The sequence below is a fragment of the Rhineura floridana genome, chromosome 10 (genome assembly GCF_030035675.1).
Source record: "Rhineura floridana isolate rRhiFlo1 chromosome 10, rRhiFlo1.hap2, whole genome shotgun sequence".
NCBI lineage: Eukaryota > Metazoa > Chordata > Lepidosauria > Squamata > Rhineuridae > Rhineura > Rhineura floridana.
Window position 1 is genome coordinate 76,323,278 of NC_084489.1, and position 19,210 is coordinate 76,342,487.

The following is a 19,210-nucleotide window of genomic DNA, read 5'->3' on the forward strand; positions in this document are numbered from 1 at the left end:
TGAGTGGCACAGAGCACCTTCTACCAGCCATGCCTGGTGCAGAAGCTTCATTTCCTCTTGGGAAAAGAGAGCCTGGCTACAGTTCCCCATGCTCTGTAAACTCCAGGATACTACCGTAATATGTGATATGTGCTGCCTCTTTAGTCCCCTCCATGATGGCAGAGGCCAGACTGTGATTGCCTTCAGGTCTGCAGCCCAGAGAGGGTTGCTCATAAAGGAATGCGGCCCTCAGGCTGAAAAATGTTCCCCATCCCTGAGGTAGACAACAGTGGGCTGGATGGACCAATGGTTTGACTTGGTGTAAGGCAGTCTCCAATGCTCCTAAACTGTTACTGATCTCTGTTTTAAATGTTAACACCATTTTATTAGGCTGGATGAGGAATTGATTTATGCTGCCATTTTAGTTTAAACTTCTTAGAGGCTGGTTTTACAATGTTTTTTAGTATACTGATTGTAAGCCAACTTTGGAAAACTTTTGTTATGAAAAGTAACATATACATCCTTAAAATAATAATAAACAACAAACATAGTTTTCTGATTCTCTAAGTCATAACCTATATATATAGCTTTTTTCTCTTCAGTAGATTAATTTCAACCAGTATTTGGTGAAATCCGATCCCAACCCTAGTATGAATGAAATGGGGGGTCCAAGATTTAGAGGAGAGTACATCACAAGTTGTGTTATCTATTGTCTAGTCCTACTTTATCTAGTTAGAGAGAAAACTGGGCAGGCAACTGTTGAACAACTGATGGCCCCATTGTAATTTAGCCATATGGAGAACTTCTTGGCGATCACTAATGACCGAGTAAGATTGTCTTCCAAAATAAAGTCTTTAACAAAGGATCCGTCTGAGTCTGAATCAACTGCCGATGTACCAGTTCATGACTAGGGGCTTCTGGATTTCACAGTCCTGCCCCCATCATCATTCGCCGATTGCCATGGGACTTTTGTTATGGAAGACGCCTGTGCGCGAATTTGTTTTACGTGGGGAGATCGGCGCACCACAATCAACATACAATCTTTACAGAAAAAGGCTTTGATCCAATGGCATGGGTACCACGATGATTGGAAGTCCTTTATCTGCTGCAGCTTTCATCCGCCTTCACAGCCGTTGCAGCATACACATTGTTATCCTCCGCCTGTTCTGCCGTTGAGGACATTCTTGGATTGTTCTTTGTCTGGTTCCTCTCCCTTGATCTTACCTCCATGGGTGACCCTGCTGGGAGTACATGACTCCCGACAGCATAACTCATAGGGTTCATTGGAACACGCAAGCCCACTCACCACTACAAGGTGACGATCCAGCAAGAGGTATAGAGAACTAGGTCATTTCTAGAGTTCAACCATATTAATCAAAATATGGTTGAGTGGGTTTATCAGGTATGATCAACCTGTGGGCAGCCAGGCACACCAAGATCCAGGTAGGAGCAGCCTGTGATACAACCTCCTGCCCCCACCCACCCCACACTGTAGCACAATCTCTCAAATCCAGCTTTTTTCCCCTGCCCAAAGTAAAAGGGGGATCTGCATGGCCACAGCTCAGCAATCTGTGTGGGGGTAGGGGACACTGCAAGGCTCCTGTCATCAAATGGCAACTGTGGGGGTACCAGGGAGATTTTGTTCTCTTACCTTGTTCTCCCTTTATTCTTGCCCTAAAGGTAGTATACAAATATTTAAACAAACAGAAGTCAACTCATCTGTCTTATTTATGGCAGTAAGACCATATGAATGAAATATCCCTGCTTGATTGAATCAGGATTGATTGGTCAGGGACTGGGAGCCTGTGACCCTCCAGATACTGCCAGACTCCAACTCCCATCAGCCCAAGACAGCATGGCCAATGGTTAGGGACGATAGGAGCTGGAGTCCAACAACATCTGAAGGGCCACAATTTCACTGAGTCATAGAATCATAGAATTCATTATCTAGTTGGAATAATTGGAATGGTGTCTTGGAATTTGCAAGCATGACTATGTCAAGTAGTATGAGAGCTCAATCAGAGAACAGGGATGGGGAACCCTTTCCAGACCAAGGGCCACATTACCTTCTGTGCAACATTTTGGGGGCCGCATGTCAGTGGTGGTCAGGGCCCGAGGCAAAAGTGGACAGAGCAACAAATGTAAAATTTATCTGTATACAATAGGCTAGTTTCCACACACTTACAAACTTATGTCTGTCCTCCATCCAAGCAAGCACGAGGCATGATCAGAGTTCAAAGACATAATCCAGCCAGGAACACTCAAGGAGGGTGCAAAGTAGGGCTAGTGACCTGGGAAGAGGGATGTGGCTGGGGTGGAGGTATAGCTTGGGGAGAGTCCTGAGGGCCAGTTAAAGAAGCCTAGGGAGTTGCTTCTGGCCCTTGGGCCTAATAGATAGAAAGACCAATACATTCAAATCGAAGTCATGTGAACACTGGAATCAATGTGCTCCAGGAAACTAGTGTGAACATGACAATTGGGATTTGCCCTTCAAAAATATGCCATTTATTTGGGAAATATTAAAATGAACTTAAAGGATCTTCTGGATCATCTTCAGTGAAGATTGTGTCCTGTGAAACTTCATCAGAACAGCCATTAATCCAGTTGCTTCCTTCTAGTTACTTTCCAGAGCATGCCAGCTCAACTCGAGGAAATTAATGTGACAAAAATGTCACCTCCCTCCTGGAAAATTGTAGATGTCACAACAACAAAATGCTACTATCCCCACAAATAAGCTGAAAAAGCCACAAAATCGCTGAGATTTGTTTTATTTGTGTTTGATATTTTCAGCATGTCTGCATTTTAAATGCATTTTAATGTGAAGGTTAATGCAGTTTTAATCAAGGTCAGATGGCTACTCTAATGGCCTACTTTTTAAAAACCTCTTTAGATAGCTAGACAGATATTATTAGCACTGAGTGCCATTGGGGTGGAAAAAAACATGCATTTGAATCAAATGATTCTTATACGTTAAATTAATTTTCAACTCAAAATTACATTCATTATATACATTTTCAAAAGTTTAAGAAAAATGGCATTATCAATATATTTCCCATCATCTGTTCCTGTGAACTCCCCACCTATTATCTATTACTATAGTAACAGGCCAGCTGCTCCTCCACCTATTAAATATTGTTTCCTATCCAGTGGTGTCAACCTCCAGCCCTCAGCAAAATGATGTCTGAGCTGCAAAATTAGGACAATTAAACTGCGTCTTCGTTGGTTATAGATCAGATGTGAGGGATGACTGTATTAGAACTCAACCATAGCCTACCCCAACCATGTTATGACCTAATGATATATCCATTGCTGTCTAATGACCTGTGTTCAGGTTGTAAGAAGCCCTGGTGAAGTTTTCACCTGGAACCAAACATTTAGGATTAGAAACAGGTAAAGCCTGCTTTTTTACTACTACTACTTTTACTACTACTACTACTACTACTACTACTACTACTACTACTACTACTACTACTAATAATAATAATAATAATAATAAAGCAACTGATTGTATAGAATCAAATTTGCTGAACTGGAATTTATAAGCAAATTTGATGCTATTACATTTGGGCTTAATCAGAACAATGGGCTTCTATCCCACTACAGCTGTTAATTTAACACAGCATAGCCAGAAAGATGGTATTGCTATAACCACTGTTATGAATGGATTTGCTCTGTTCTTACTTTGAGCTTGAGTTCTTTGTAGAAATGTCACAGACCTGCATTTCATGGTCTTTTGGCCCTTCTGTTTATATTTATATAATTCTTTTTCCTTTGCCAGTGCATCTGCTTATATATCTGGTAACAGAAGTTAGCACTTTGTATATCTGACAAAATGCATTCTAGTCCAGAAAAACTTATGCCACAATAAAAGTTAGATTTAAGGTGCCACATGACGCTTGCTAGATTGATCTGTGGGAGAGAAATAGAGTACGACGAGACAATTGCTACATTTACCAATAACAATACCAAGCATTTATATAACACTTTTATAGTGTTCAATGCACTTCACATACGTTATTGAACATTTAAGTGCATGCTTAAAATAAATCCCATGGGTAGTTGCATTAAATTCTAGGACACTATTTGCATGCTTTACTCATGAAAAAGGACCAAATCATATTTGATTATAAATCTTCCTAAATCATTACACGCTATAAAACCATTATTGGCAGTCAGAAAATGACACCCTCCTCACCATTCTGATAAAGTGGAAGAGACAAAATTAAGTGGCAGCTGCCAGAAAAACCCTGTGAAATAAATCAACTGTCCAAGACTTTCTGCATTGGAAACAGTCTATTTTACATCTCAGTTCTAGAGAGACTTCTGCTGAATTTGGGAAGTGAGTGGTACATCTTGATGCATCAGAAGAGAATATGATTTGTGGAGAAGGACAAGAGAGCTGGCATAGGTAGTGTTAGCAGAGTTTAGGCTGTGGATCAGCTGTGGGGCAGCATATTGAGAGTGTATGTGTGACTTCACCCCCTCAAACATGCAAAACCTCAACTCAATTCGAGGTGCATTCCCACAGTTGCAACAGGTAGAAGAAAACTGAACAGAGGACTCAGGTAAAATCATTTGTACACTTAGCTCAGAGTAAATCTCAGCGAACTCAATGGCGCTGACTTCTTCTATGTACACATGTATAAATTGCCCTTCCAGAGAGCTGTGTTTTTCTCCCCCCTCTCTACCCCAGCTCCCTATTATTTCATAGACTGACAGTTCATGAAGTGGATAATAATTTGTTTATATCTGGATACATACTGTTGCCCGCCTTGAGTCCTTGGAGCACAGCAGGATACAGATCTAACTAGCAGAGTGCATTAGAACCATTTGCAAAAAACAGAGGAAGATATTAAACAAAATTAAATCACACCAAGGGAAACCACATATTACATTTTTAGGGGTAGTTTTAGGTGAAGCACTTATCATAGGGAGTCTCATCAGAGAAAATGCTGGTTACAACTCAGTGATAAGTGCACAATCAGTGGCAAGCCTGGATTTGTTCGTGGAGTGTGTGAAATGTCTCTGAGAAGTCTCAGTCAACATATATCCCATTCAATTAAATAGCCATAAAGCAAGGTATGGTTGATGTCATTAGTCAAATGTTCCAGTACATACAAAGTCATTACACAATGACGACAACTCTTTGTTCTAACCTACTAGCTTTCTTTGGTTAGGTATTTTTTTTAATGTGGAGAAGCATTCAGTATGCTGAAGTAATATAGTCCTAGATCATCATCATCATTTATATCCCACCTTTTCCCCAGAACTGGGACTCAAGGCGGCTTACAAAAATTAAAATAAATAAACATATGAACATATAAAACATATAAACATATAAATAAAACACAGAGAAATAAATTAAATGTAATTAAACTAACTATAAAATTAAAACCAATTAAAACATAACAATTAAAAAAACACAAAATACAAATCAGTAAAAGCAGCAGCCTATTTAATAGCCCTTGTAGTCAGTTCCCAAAAGCCTGTTGGAACAGAAAAGTCTTCACCTGCCAACAGGACAGCAGAGGAGCCAGTCTAACTTTTCTAGGAAGGGAGTTTCAGAGCCTGGGGGCAGCCACCAAGAAGGCTCTTTCCCGTGTCCCCACCAGATATGCCTGAGAGGGTAGTGGGACCAAGAGAAGGGCCTCCCCCAATGGTCTCAGGGCCCGGACAAGCTCATATGGGAAGATAGATGGGCTTATTGTGCATTTTTTCTGACCATGTAGATTCACCTTCATCACACAGCTACCTCTCATGGCGTGACTAGCCCTGACACATCTGAGTCCCATTACAAGAATTCATCTGATTCCAACCATAATATATACACTGCACTGACTTCCTTTGAGATTCCAGTGCAATGTGCTTCAATGTCTATCTATAATGCTTCTGGGGATGTTTGTTCCTTATACAATTTCTCACGTCTTTTGCTATCTTTGTCACATACTTCATCCTGACCTCCTTGTATGACCTGCCGTTTATATGGTTTTTATATCCTGAGAGAACAATATCCCAGTGATTTATCACTATTCTATCAGGTCTCCAATATGATCACTAGAGCCTGTATTCTCTTTTGTATCTGTTATGCTCATTCTCCCATTTGAGTTTTCAAATGTCAGTCATCATCCACATGTACAACTTTATTTTGCTGCTCTGTAAAAAAAAAAAGCCTTGCCAAGTGGCCTCACAGCAATCTGTACTTTGTAGGGCCAGCCCTACTGTTAGGCGGTATGAGAAAGGGCCATGAATTAGTGGTAGAGCACATGCTTTGCATGCAAAAGATCCCAGATTCAGTCCCTGGTGTCTCTAGGTAGTGCTGGGCAAGATTCTTGTCTGAAACCCTGGAGGCCCAATGCCAGTCACTATTGACAGTTCTGAACTAGATGGACCAATGTATAAGGCAGCTTCCTATGTTCCTAGACAGAGTGAGGAAGCCACCTCTGGTGATGGATGCTGAACTGTGCATGAGAGGGGCAGTAGTGTCAGCCCTTTCCCACCAGCCATTCTCCTCTGTTAGAGGACAGAGCCATATGTGTCATGTGGTCTGCCCTACACCCTCTAAGCTAACCTGTTGCCCCTCGGGTACAGTGGAAGATCCTAAAGTAAGAGGGCATCTTGTCCTTCCTTCACTTCAGGCATCAAAATGTCCTTGGCCAGCTCAGATATGAAGGTAACTCTGGGCTTGTTTTTTTGTTATGTGCCTTCAAGTCGATTACTACTTATGGTGACCCTATGAATCAGCAACCGCCAAGAGCATCTGTCATGAACCTCCCTGTTCAGATCTTGTAAGTTCAGGTCTGTGGCTTCCTTTATTGAATCAATCCATCTCTTGTTTGGCCTTCCTCTTTTTCTACTCCCTTCTGTTTTTCTCAGCATTATTGTCTTTTCTAGTGAATCATGTCTTCTCATTATGAGTCCAAATTATGATAACCTCAGTTTCATCATTTTAGCTTCTAGTGATAGTTCTGGTTTAATTTGTTGTAACACCCAGTTATTTGTCTTTTTTGTGGTCCATCGTATGCACAAAGCTCTCCTCCAACACCACATTTCAAATGAGTTGATTTTTCTCTTATCCGCTTTTTTTACTGTCCAACTTTCACATCCAAACCACTTTATACATTCCTGTACACAGAATGCCAGTAGCTTGGTAGAAAAAAAGACGTGAAAGTTACTTGTCTGTGAAAGAACTCCCATGACAGTTATTTGTTACAAAGGTGCCCTGAGCCCAACAATGAAAACTGATTCCAATACTAAGCCCTGCTCAGCCAAGGTTCAATGATGGAGAACCTGCGGTCTTCCAGATGTTGTTGGACTCCATCTCCCATCAGTCTCAGGCAGCATGGCCAATTGTCAGGGATGATGGGAGCTGTAGTCCAATAATATCTGAAGGGCCACGGGTTCCCCATCACCAGAATAAGCCTTTTCATCCATTCTCATTATAATGTAAGAATAAGTAATTGGAGGCCCCCAGCCAAAAACCAACCAAGCGAGAGCATTGGTCCATCTAGCTCATTATTGTCAACACTAACATAAGAACATAAGAAGAGCCTGCAGGATCAGGCCAATGGCCCGTCTAGTCCAGCATCCTGTTCTCAAAGAGGCCAACCTGATGCCTATGAAAAGCCTGCAAGCAGGACTTGGGCACAAGAGCACTCTCCCCTCCTGCCGTTTCCAGCAACACAGGGTTCTCTAACAGCCCTACCTGGAGGTGCCAGAGATCAAACCTGGGACTTTCTGCATGCAAAGCATGTGCTCATCCTTTGAGCTGTATCCCTTCCCTGTTACAGGCCTTTCCCATTTGTTCACACCCAGACACGCCTCTCTTCACGCGCCAGCATGGCAGCTGAAAGGCAAAAGCAGTATCTGGTGGGTGGGTGTGGGGGAGTTCTGGCATTTATAACTTCCCCACAGCCTTCTTTGTGGGACAATGATGTCTGGCCCACCACTCTCTTATTTCCTCCACTGATTGGCCCTTTGGCCACGCAGTGGGCTTATCAGGTTCTAAAACGGAATCCAGACCCAAGGCACTCATCTCTGAATTGGCACGGGCATTGTGCTGAGCATTGCTTCAGTGTTTACTAGCCGGGTAGTGATGGGGACCCTCAGGCCAGGGGCCAAGTGCACCCCTCCCAACCTCTCTGGAACACCCTTGGGACACTCCCCAGTTCACATCCCCTCTCAGCCCACAGCCCTCACCAGCCCTGCTTGGCACCCTCCTCCTTGAATGTTTTTTTTGGGGGGGGGCTGGCTATAATACGTCCTTGAACTCCGATAACGTCTCTTGCATACCTGGATGGAGAATAAACATGGGAGTGTGTTCAGAAACGAGCCTACTGTACAAAGCTAACATTTGCATTTGTTGCCCTGCTTGTTCTTTCGCCTATGGCTCTGCCCAGCACTGGCATGTGCCCTCCCCAAAGGAAACATGGCCCTTGGGAGGAGAAAAGTACCCCAACCTTGCAATAGGGAGACTAGAAAGATGGCAGCCTGACTTAAGCCCCTGCGACATCATTTTTAGGGCAAAGCCTTTTAATTAGCCTCTCCAAAAGCATCCCAGGCTGATTCAGTTCCACTTCCGCTCACTCCCGTATTCAGTAATAAATCCACCTGTGGCAGGATGCACACACACGCTTGTGCAGAAGACCAGACAATAATGGAATGGCAAGTGTGGCAGGTCCATCTCTAAAGAAGCGATTGCGGCTTTCCACGATATAGGAATGGTTGCCCCGTCAATCCCAGTTCAGAAGAATCCACTTACAGTTCAGAGTCCACTTACTTGATCTAATATATAATTAACAACAACTACAAAGATCACCTGGAACAATTTTGATCACTGTCTTAGGGTTCCACCACGTCACAACAGATGTAACTAACAAGCACATAGTCCAATCAAGGGTGTAGTCATCCAGAGACTTGGGGGGGCTTAGACCCCTTACCTTTTTGGGAGCAGGGTCCCAGCAGGGTCCCTATGTCTCCAGTATCCTGTGAGACAACTGTCATGAACGGGAAGTATGTTAGCCACTTAGAAGTGTTTTCTAACACACTTCCTTGTCCTTTCTTGCTGACGGGAGCCAATCAGAGTGACAGGAAGTGAATTAGCCACTGAGAAGACTCTTCTCAGTAGCTAACACTCTCCCCTTTCATGACGACTGGCTCCTAGAGATGTATGTTGTTGTGAGAGAAGGCGTGAACAAGGATCTAATTTTCAACTCAGCAGCAAAAAAAGGGGGGAGGGGCAGGGGTGTGGCTGTGAGTATCATGAAGAAACCCTGCACTTCTGAATTTGCCACTGCACTACTGAGTCCAACCAAAGTTTTCAGTCCCATTGATTCAAGCCAAGGCTGGAGAAGCTGTGGCCTTCCAGCTATTTTTTTACTACAGTTCCCATCTTTTTAAACCATCAACTATGGTGGCTGGGGCAGATGGGCAGAAGCGCTGCAGGTTCCCTGTCTCTAATTTAATTAAGAATTTGCTTAAATCTCTGCCACTGGAATAAAGGAAAGTAGCTCCCCCCCTACATTGTACCCTAAACATTTTTAATGGCATCTCTGCCTCGCATGTGTTTTAATTACTGAGTGCTTCCTGGTTAAGGTGTTGGACTATGACCTGGGAGACCAGGGTTCAAATCCCCACACAGCCATGAAGCTCACTGGGTGACCTTGGGCCAGTCACTGCCTCTCAGCCTCAGAGGAAGGCAATGGTAAACCCTCTCTGTATACCGCTTTCCATGAAAACCCTGTTTATAGGGTCACCATAAGTCGGGATTCACTTGAAGGCAGTACATTAACATTTTTCCTCAAAACAAAAAACAAAAAGAAGCCCCTTTTGCCCTCTGCCAAATTTGCAGGTATAAATTCTGACTTTTTTTTTCAGAGTAACAACCACATTAGGTAATTTGGGATTTAAATTCAGTTGTTTTTAGTGGGTGGTTCTGAAATTTTGTTGATTGAGGTTGATTTTACCAGCTACAAAAAGTCACGGTAATCTGATTAGGGATTCTCTTTTCCTTCTCCCAACAGCAACTTAAAAAAAATAAAAGGTCATAGCAGCCGTTTGGATGAATGACTGTATTTGAATTGTAACACAATGGCAGGATGCACTTTTTCCTTGTTTCAGCTTTCAGTGTCCTTCAGGAAAACAGGACCCGCCAGTCTCACTGGTAGCATAACTTCCAAATGATATTCCCCCAGAGTAAAGCTCAAAACGCATGCGGAACAAGACAGGATTTTCGTTGCCGTTTCAATTAATCCCGCTTGACAGACGTGAACGCTGTCAGTCTCTCTATGTATAGAATTGCAGCCTTAAACTGATGCTTTCAGGCTCGATCATATTTAATTTGGAAGCAAGCCATGCTGAAATCTGTGGGGTTTCAATCCAAATCTATGGGTTTTCCCCCCAAGTAATTGCTATTCAGGATCAGGGTGTAAAACAATGGACTTGAATCTCCCAAGGGAGTGTTGTTGCGTCCAAACGCGATATTCAAAATATTAGCGCGCAAATCTGGAATCCCACCCAGCCCTAAATATATTTATTTGAAAGTACGGAAAAATTGAAATTTTTATCTATACCTGTTTTTTGTTTTGTTTTGGCGGAACTCCAGGCTGCGATCCTTGCCAGCCACTTACACGGAAGTAACGATTCCAATGAAATCAGGGCGATCGTTTTGCTAGTTTACACAAATATACATGTAAAAAGGAGCCTATACCAAGCTGGTAGATGACAGGCGTATACAGAAATATTTTCCTTAATTTTTTTTAAGGATTCTTTAAATACGTGTTGTGTATGTCATTGTACGTTTGTCTACATATTGAACTTTTAAATAACATAGCGTCATGCTTGGGTAAATAACTACGTATGCAATCAAACATATTTGTATTCTCCTACGTATACCGTATGCGAATGCAGCTATATTCATATATTCCATATATAATGTACTGATTATAAATCTCTTACACCACCACCACGAGGGTAATTTTCATAAGATCGGTCGTTTCTTAAAATTGGTATGTACATCTGCCATAAGCATTGCCTTATGCTTTTAAACAGGTTTTCAAACAGAGAAGTACAGACTGTCCTACTTTTCCGTGCCACTTCGCCTTACTTGACAGGGCAATTGTAAGCAAGTCGAGGTTTCTTTCTTTTTTCTTTAAGCAAAACGCCCCATTCCCCAAAATAAATTTATTGCTAAAACTAGAATACATTTCAAAAGCACTCATTCCAAGGGGGCTTGAAAAGGCAGATCCTTTCTGCCACACCCCCCATAAAGACTTGATGCCTTCAACAGCTGTTGAAGATGAATGAGAGGAGAGTAGTTAAAAACCACATTATACAGTTCTGTCTAATACCAAATTACGTGTGCTGACCCATATATTTTAAGTTTGCAAACGGACTCCACTCGTTTAAAATACTGCAACGTCGATAGGACGAATTAATTGGAAATAAGAAAACGAAGGAATACAGAGAATCATTTTCTAATTTAATAGAGGGACATTTATAAAGATCACAAGCTAAAAGGCATGAAATGATTCTATCGACGTTGTGTTAAATCAGAAAGACCTATCTTGGCGCGGACGGCGGGGGGGGGGGCGTGGAACAGGGAAGGCGTTTTTGCTACTCGTCTCAAAGAGCCTTGCTGCTCCAGCATTAGCTCCTCTGCCCTTTCGTTATTTTGACATGCGCAGTCAATGTTTTGCACCAACACCCCTTCCACGCTCAGTCAATCTAAGGGAACATTTTCAGGCAACCACCACGTCGATGGAATATTGGACTTCTCCATCGCAGGAGTCGAAGCTGGAACAATACGCACGGCCTTATCAACTGCAAAGTGAAATTGACGAAAATGTAAGATCGCCTCTCTTCCTCCCCCCTTCTCGTCCACTTAGCCTGCGGTTTCTTCAGGGCCCCGCTCACCGTGTTGCTGTTTGATTAGAGCCCCATTTCCTAACCATAATTTATTGCAATAAAACAGACACCCGGGGTCCTCTTAAATTGTCTTTTCATAATGAATAAATTTAAGAGGGCTAATTAATATCTAAACTAACCCAATTTGTCAAGTTGATTTGTATTTTAGTTAATTGTGAAAGTAATTACCACACGGGCAAATTAACAGCTTTCTGGAAATGACCAAGGCTGGGTTTTTATTTCCTTCCTGGGTGAAGAAAATTCATTCCCCCCCACCTCTTGATGTGATGAATAAAAGCCATAAATCTGGGTGATTGGTGCAGGGAAAGTCTAAATGGCTTCATATTTCATTTTAGGTTTAATAGAAATATTCATGCTCCGTTTTAATGAAATTAAATCGAACGGGGATGGGAATACTCGGACAGAATCGGCTTACAGGGACAAGAACACGACCCCTCCCTTTTCAAAAAAGCGTTTTGCCTGTTGACCGTTTTGTTGCTAGAATTCCGAACGATATTTTCCTAAAAGTCATCCAGGCAGCGATATTTCCGAAAGCATCAATCAACAGAATAGGAGCAATCCAAAACCTTTTCTGGAGAATGATCCAGGGGCGTTTATAGGTACTCAAAATATGCAGGGGCTCCAGCCCAGAAACACAAAACTACATGACTTGCGGGCGCTGATTTGCATGTATGGATGCAAATTTAGAAATAATTATTGGAATCTTAATTTCCCTAAAGCTAACCAAATAATTTCACTTGCATAACACCGAAGATGTTTGTCAACCAAGGCTGCAATCCAGTACATGCCTACTCAGAAGTAAGCTCCATTGGGTTCAATTGGACTTATTCCCAGGCAAGTGTGCTTTGGATTGCAGCCTAAGGCCATTTCGAGCCCTTTCCCTGCGGAACTGCGAGAGGTGAGTTCGCTAGGAAAAACGGAGGTGGTCAAACCGAAGCGAGGACGGGGTTCAGGAGGCGCCCTTTTCGGGCTGTGGATTTCCAACACTCTTCCTCTCTCTGGATCTCTTCCAGTAGTCTCCTGTGGCTCACAAACGCCTTTCTTGGGGTGACCTAGTTCCTTCCTTCCTGTTTCGGGTCTTTAGGAACCCAGGAAGCGGCTTTATACCCAGTCAGACCACTGGGTCCATCTCTCTCAGTAATGTCTACACTGGCTGGCAGCGGCTCTCCTGGGATGCACACAAGGGGTTTCTCCGAGTCCTCCTGGGAGATGCCAAGGACCGAATCAGAGACTTTCTGCCTACAAAGCACTGCGCTCCGGCCCTTCCCCACACTCGCAGGCAGGGGCTCACTTGCCCGAATGTTCCCCCTTCCCAAAAAGATCTTCACATGGAAAACTCGCTAGTCAAGAAAAAAGCAGGTCCTTGTTTTAAAATTATGAGGAAGCGAAATTTAAAAAAACCCAACAACACTTGCCTCGTCCTCCCCCGCGAAAAGGAAGGCGCCTCTAAAATCAAAGGAGTCCTCTCTCCCCTTTTGCAACACGCCTGAAATCAAAAGGCAGGAAGGGAGAAACGGTGCTCTGAATGCTGGAGGTCTCCCCGGGCTCACTCCTGGGCGGGGCGGCTAACAGGAAAGGGGGGAGGCGAGCCGCTGCGTTGGGGTCTCTCCTGCAAGAAACACGCAGCCGATGGGATTATTTCTGGGGCGAGAGAGGTGCAAAGGGTCTGCTTTGAGTTGGGGCTGATCGGAATAAGCGGCTTAGGAAACGGGCACAGGCTCCCCTTCTGGGGGTAAACTGATGAGGACGGGAGACAGCTCCTGGGGTCGGGAATTGGTGGGACTCTCTGGGGCTCCACGTGGGCCCTTTCCCGCGCCTCGGCTCTCCACTTCCTCGTCCCCCGAGCAGGAAGTGAGGGCACGTGGTAGAGAGAGGTGGTTGCAGGAGTAAAGGCTCGCGGCCGGCCTGATGGGGCCACAGCACCCAGGAGGAGGGCGTCAGGGAGAGGCTCCGTCGCCCACCCTCTGTAGACAGTTTTGCGCGGCGGCCACTGGGGTTAGTGGAGAAGGGAGGCTCGCAGCGCTGGGGCCGAGGCAGGAAAGGCCAGAGGACGAAAGGAGGGGGACGAGGCAGCGGCGTCGGCAGCAACAATTCCTTCCTGCTGCTCTTTGGCGACCGCTAAATCCAGGGCTGGACATTTAGATGCAGCAGATCTGGAGAGAGGGAGTTCGCTCGCCAAAGACGAGCTCGCACGGGCCCTCGTTTCAATAGCCCTTCTGGGACATCACGCTACCAAATGGAGAGGAACCGGAGAACAGGGCCTGCCTTGGGGCACTGCGGAACGAGGAACCTGTGGCCTTCGAGATTCTGCTGCACTACGACTCCCGTCCTCCCTGGCCATTGGCTGGGGCCGATGGGAGTTGGAGTCCAACAGCAGCTTCCCCTGGCCTCCAGTACAGGAAAGTCTGCATGCGGGCTCCGCTTCAGACGTTTCCGCCCGTGCTTCAGGCTTTATTTGCAGTTGGGAACAACAGCCGAGCCAGCCGCGACTCCCTCCCGGCGCATACAGCCCAAAATCGGGAAGGAGGAGGGGGCTTTCAAAATGCTTATTTACAAAGCCATTGTACTACCGACCTTACTGTATGCCTGTGAAACATGGACCATCTATAAACACCACTCCCAACTTCTTAAAAGATTCCACCAATGCTGCCTCCAGAAAATTCTGCAAATTACTTGGGAAGATAGGCGGACTAATGTTAGTATATTGGAAAAAGCAAAGACCACCAGTGTTGGTACAATGATCCTCCAACATCAACTTCACTGGACTGGCTATGTTGTTCAAATGCCTGATCACCGTCTTCCAAAGCAGCTACTTTACTCCCAACTTAAGGATGGAAAACAGAATATCGGTGGACAGCAAGAGGTTTAAAGATGTTCTCAATGCTAATGTAAAAAAATGTAACATGAGCATCGAGAACTGGGAAGCTTTGGCCCCTGAACATCCCAATTGGAGGATGGCCATTATCAAAGGTGCTATGGACTTTGAAGAAGCAAGAGTACAGAGTGAAAGGGACAAACGAGCTAAGCGGAAGGCACGTCAAGCAAATCCTCATTGTGACCATCTTCCATCTGGATACCTATGTCCTCACTGGGAGGCTGTGTAGATCCAGAATTGGCCTCCACAGTCACTTACGGACCCACCGTTAAAGACCTTACCCTGGAAGACAATCTTACTCGGCCATGAGTGATCGCCAACAAGGCCCCTGGGAAGCCTTTGGCAGCAAAGGCCCCCTGCCGCCCTTCAGTCGGTTGTGCTGTATGGGCAGATGGGAGCCAGGGGGAGGGACCTGTAATCTCTACCTCCCATTGTATTTGCAGCGCTGGGGGCTACTTGCGACAGATTAAAACAACACACCAAAGCCAACAAAGAGAAAACAAGAGCAGTGAAATGAGAGCCAGTGGGGTGCACTGGTTCAAGTGTCGGGCTACAGCCTGGGAGACCAGGGCTCGAATCACCACTCAGCCATGAAGTTAACCAGGCCCGGTTGATCTTGTGCATGTCACTGCCTCCTAGCCTAACCCACCTGGCAGGGTTGTTGTGGAGATTAAATCAAGGAGACAAAGAACCATGGTCGGTACCTTGAGCTCCTTGGAGAAAAGGTTGGATATAAATGCAATAAAATTAAATAAATGACTATGCTGCAATGAACCTGAGGTTATCATACTTTGGACATGATTCACTAGAGAAGACAATAATGCTGGGAAAAACAGAAGGGAGTAGAAAAAGAGGAAGGCCAAACGAGATGGACTGATTCCATAAAGGAAGCCACAGACCTGAACTTACAAGATCTGAACAGGGAGGTTTATAACAGATGCTACTGGAGGCTGCTGATTCACCGGGTCGCTGTAAGTCGTAATCAACTTGAACACATATAACAACAACAAAAATGCTAGGCTGGTTCTCTCTCAGCTTTTTAAATCATTCCCAACGTAGCTGAGTCAAGTCTGCTGCAGAAAAGTCAACAAACTGAGTCTTGTGTTATCTGAAAAGATTAGCATGGAAACGGGCACTCCTACACCACACTCAATACATTTGTTAGTCTGCATGGGGCCACCAGACTCTTGCTTGTCTTGCTGCAGCAGCCTATGGCAGCCACTCCTTTGAACGTTCCTGGAAAGGGCCCTAGCTGAGCGATGCAGCATCTGCAGAAGGTCTGTGGTTCAGTCCCCAGAGATTGCTGGGAGAGAGTCCTGCCTGAAAACCCTTCAGAGTCTCTGCTAGTCAGTGTAGACAGGACTAAGCTAGATGGACCAACAGTCTGAAACGATATAAGGATGCTTCCTGCCTCTGTTTCTCAATGGGCAATAAACCCACTAGCCTCCTATCAGCGTTGTAAAAAACATGCTAGTTGCCATTTTGTGCACATCAGATATAGATAGGTAGTTGTTTTCTCTGTTGGGCTTCTACACACTGACAGACTTCCTAGTGAAGCTGAAAGTAGGTTGTCAACTGCCCAACCGGCCCTTGCTCCTATGCCTTTAACTGATGATTTATTAGGTGAAAATGTTTGTTTCAGCTAGGACTTAGCTTTTCCCAACCTTTGGGACCTCAGACATTGTTGGACTACAACTCCCATCAGCCCCGTCATCATGGCCAATGGCCAGGAATGATGGGAACTGTAGTCCAGCAACATCTGGGGACCCAAAGGTTGGGAAAGAGTCACCAGCTGATTTCTAAAGATTCAGTTGATGTTAAAGGCATTCTACGGAAGCCAGCTGAAAACTAGACAGCTACCATAGACAAACATTTGAGGGATTTAAATCTATTTAAACTCGCCAAAGTCTCTGACCATGGATTGGTATTTCTGCATTAATGGAATGCGGATATAGGCCTGTCAGTTTCAGGGCAGAGAAACCAAACAAGCACATCTGGATTCATCTGAGCAGCCACCAGTAAACAGCTTGACACAGCCATGCTGCGTTTTCATTGATTAAAAAATAGGTGCCAAAAGCAGGATGTTGAGGGTTGCAAGATGCAATCTTCGGACATGGTTGCTGTAATTTGTCATTGTAAATTTGGCTGCTGTTTCTCTATTAGAGGGCTAGAAAAACTGCGCTTGGACACACAGCTTTGCTTTCTCAACTCTTATCCATTCTATACTGGGGACTGGGGCAAGCAACAACTTCTTCAGATCCTATATTCTTTTTAATAACAACCAAACTATTTTTGGAATATGCAAGGAAAATATGAAAATTACTTTAGACTCCTTTGCTATAATATAGATGATGATACAATATTTAGCAGTTCTCACTTTTTCAATCCTGTCTGTGTGTACTCTGAAGTTAGTTTTACTGTGTTCAGTTGCTTACTGGAAAGCGTGTATATGATTGCAGATTTAGAGTGCCCAATACGAATCCTACAGATGATTATTCCTCCACAAGAATTCTGAAAAGCTGTGGTATAATTACCACAAATTCCTTGACTCACATATACTGTACAAGAGAATTTGGACATATTGGCAAGTGTGAACACCTGTAAAAATCCAAGTTGTGTCACTCTGGCAATACTGTTAAGGCAGGGCAGAAAGCTGAAGAGGGTAAAGTAATCAAAGGATGGTGCCTTCCAACCTTTACAGGTTGATCTCGATTCTAATTTAAGAATCAGTTGTGAACAGGGCCAATCTCCCACTATATCTCCAGGCTGCTTTACGTAGAATTGATAGCAAGGTTAGCCCTACTATTAGACAGAGTGAGGCAATGGCCTCAGGCAGTTGGTTTCGGCTATCAATGAAAGGGCAGGAAATTAGTTATTTACCCATTTAGTGTTTTTGTATTTTTACAGCCAGGGGGGCAGCAATGCACCTGTGGCATTTTTTGCTGCAAGTGCAAAAAGAAAAGATGTGGCCTTGGCTACTATGTACTCTAACTTGGCTGGGAGGGAAAGCCATTTGCTGTTCTGCCTCAGGCAGCAAAATGCCTTGGATTGGTAAAATGGAAATGGACTGCCTTCAAGTCAGTCCCGACTTATGGCCACCCTATGAATAGGGTTTTCATGGTAAGCGGTATACAGAGGGAGTTTACCATTGCCTCCCTCAGAGGCTAGTCCTTCCCAGATGGCTACGGCCTGCTCAGCTTGCCACAGCTGCACAAGCCAGCCCCTTCCTTGTCCGCAACTGCCAGCTGGGGATCAACTGGGCTCCTTGGGACTATGCAGCTTGCCCATGGCTGCATGGGTGGCAGGGCATGTAACCCCTGAGCCACACAAATCCAGTTTTTGGATTGGCCAAAATGCCTTGGAAATGGAACATCTTTCATTTGGTTCCGCTGTTGGTAAAATGGAAAATAGACTGCCTTCAAGTCGATTCCGACTTATGGCGACCCTGTGAATAGGGTTTTCATGGTAAGTGGTATTCAGAGGGGGTTTACCATTGCCTTCTGAGGCCGAGGCAGTGATTGGCCCAAGGTCACCCAGTGAGCTTCATAGCTGTGTGGGGATTCGAACCCTGGTCTCCCAGGTCATAGTCCCAACACCTTAAAGTGCATTCTGCCAACTGAAGATAACATAGTAACTGCACAGTCCTATGAATGTCTACTCAAAAGTAAGTCTTGTTGAGTTCAGGGGGGTTACTCCCAGGCAAGGCTTTAAGGGTAGCCTCTCTGCTGCAAGGACTAACAGGCTATCCAGTGAAAACACATAGGCTAGAACTATAAAAACAGCTACTATGCTTGTGGCACAGGAAAGTGGCAGCTATCAATAATGGGATGAAAGAGTGCTTGGGAGAATAGAGGAAAGCAGATTGTGATGAGATGTTTTGAGTCTTACAACTCAATCCTATGCAGTTGCATTTGGAAGTAGGGATTTATTCCCACCTAAGAATTGCAGGTAAAAGGAGAGAATTGGTGAAAAAAGTTGGGGGGGCTGAAGTCTCAGCTGCCAGTTGCTGTGCTAAAGTGCAAGGGCCAGTGAGCAACTTTATATACAGAAGTCATTCTAAGTACCAACAAATTTGTGTACTGTTTGCATAATACAATGCAAACAAGGCCAGAGCTGGCCAAAAATAATGTCATTTGTATTTAGCAAGGGTGACTAAAATAAATACAAGAGGCCATTAGCAAAAATGGTTTACCACATACTATCTTTCTCTATATTCCGTCTCTTTTTTCAAAGCCAGACAGATTGCATGGATTTTTCAGTTTCTCACCACACAACCCAAGAACCCAAAACATTACCTTCTAACCATGTCCTAAATCCACTTTATACCTAATGAAAGCTGCAAGGAGTCTATATGGGAGCTAACCTCAGGCTGCAATCCAGTAACACTTACCTAGGAGTACGTCCCATTGAACCCAATGGAGCTTACAGCTGAGT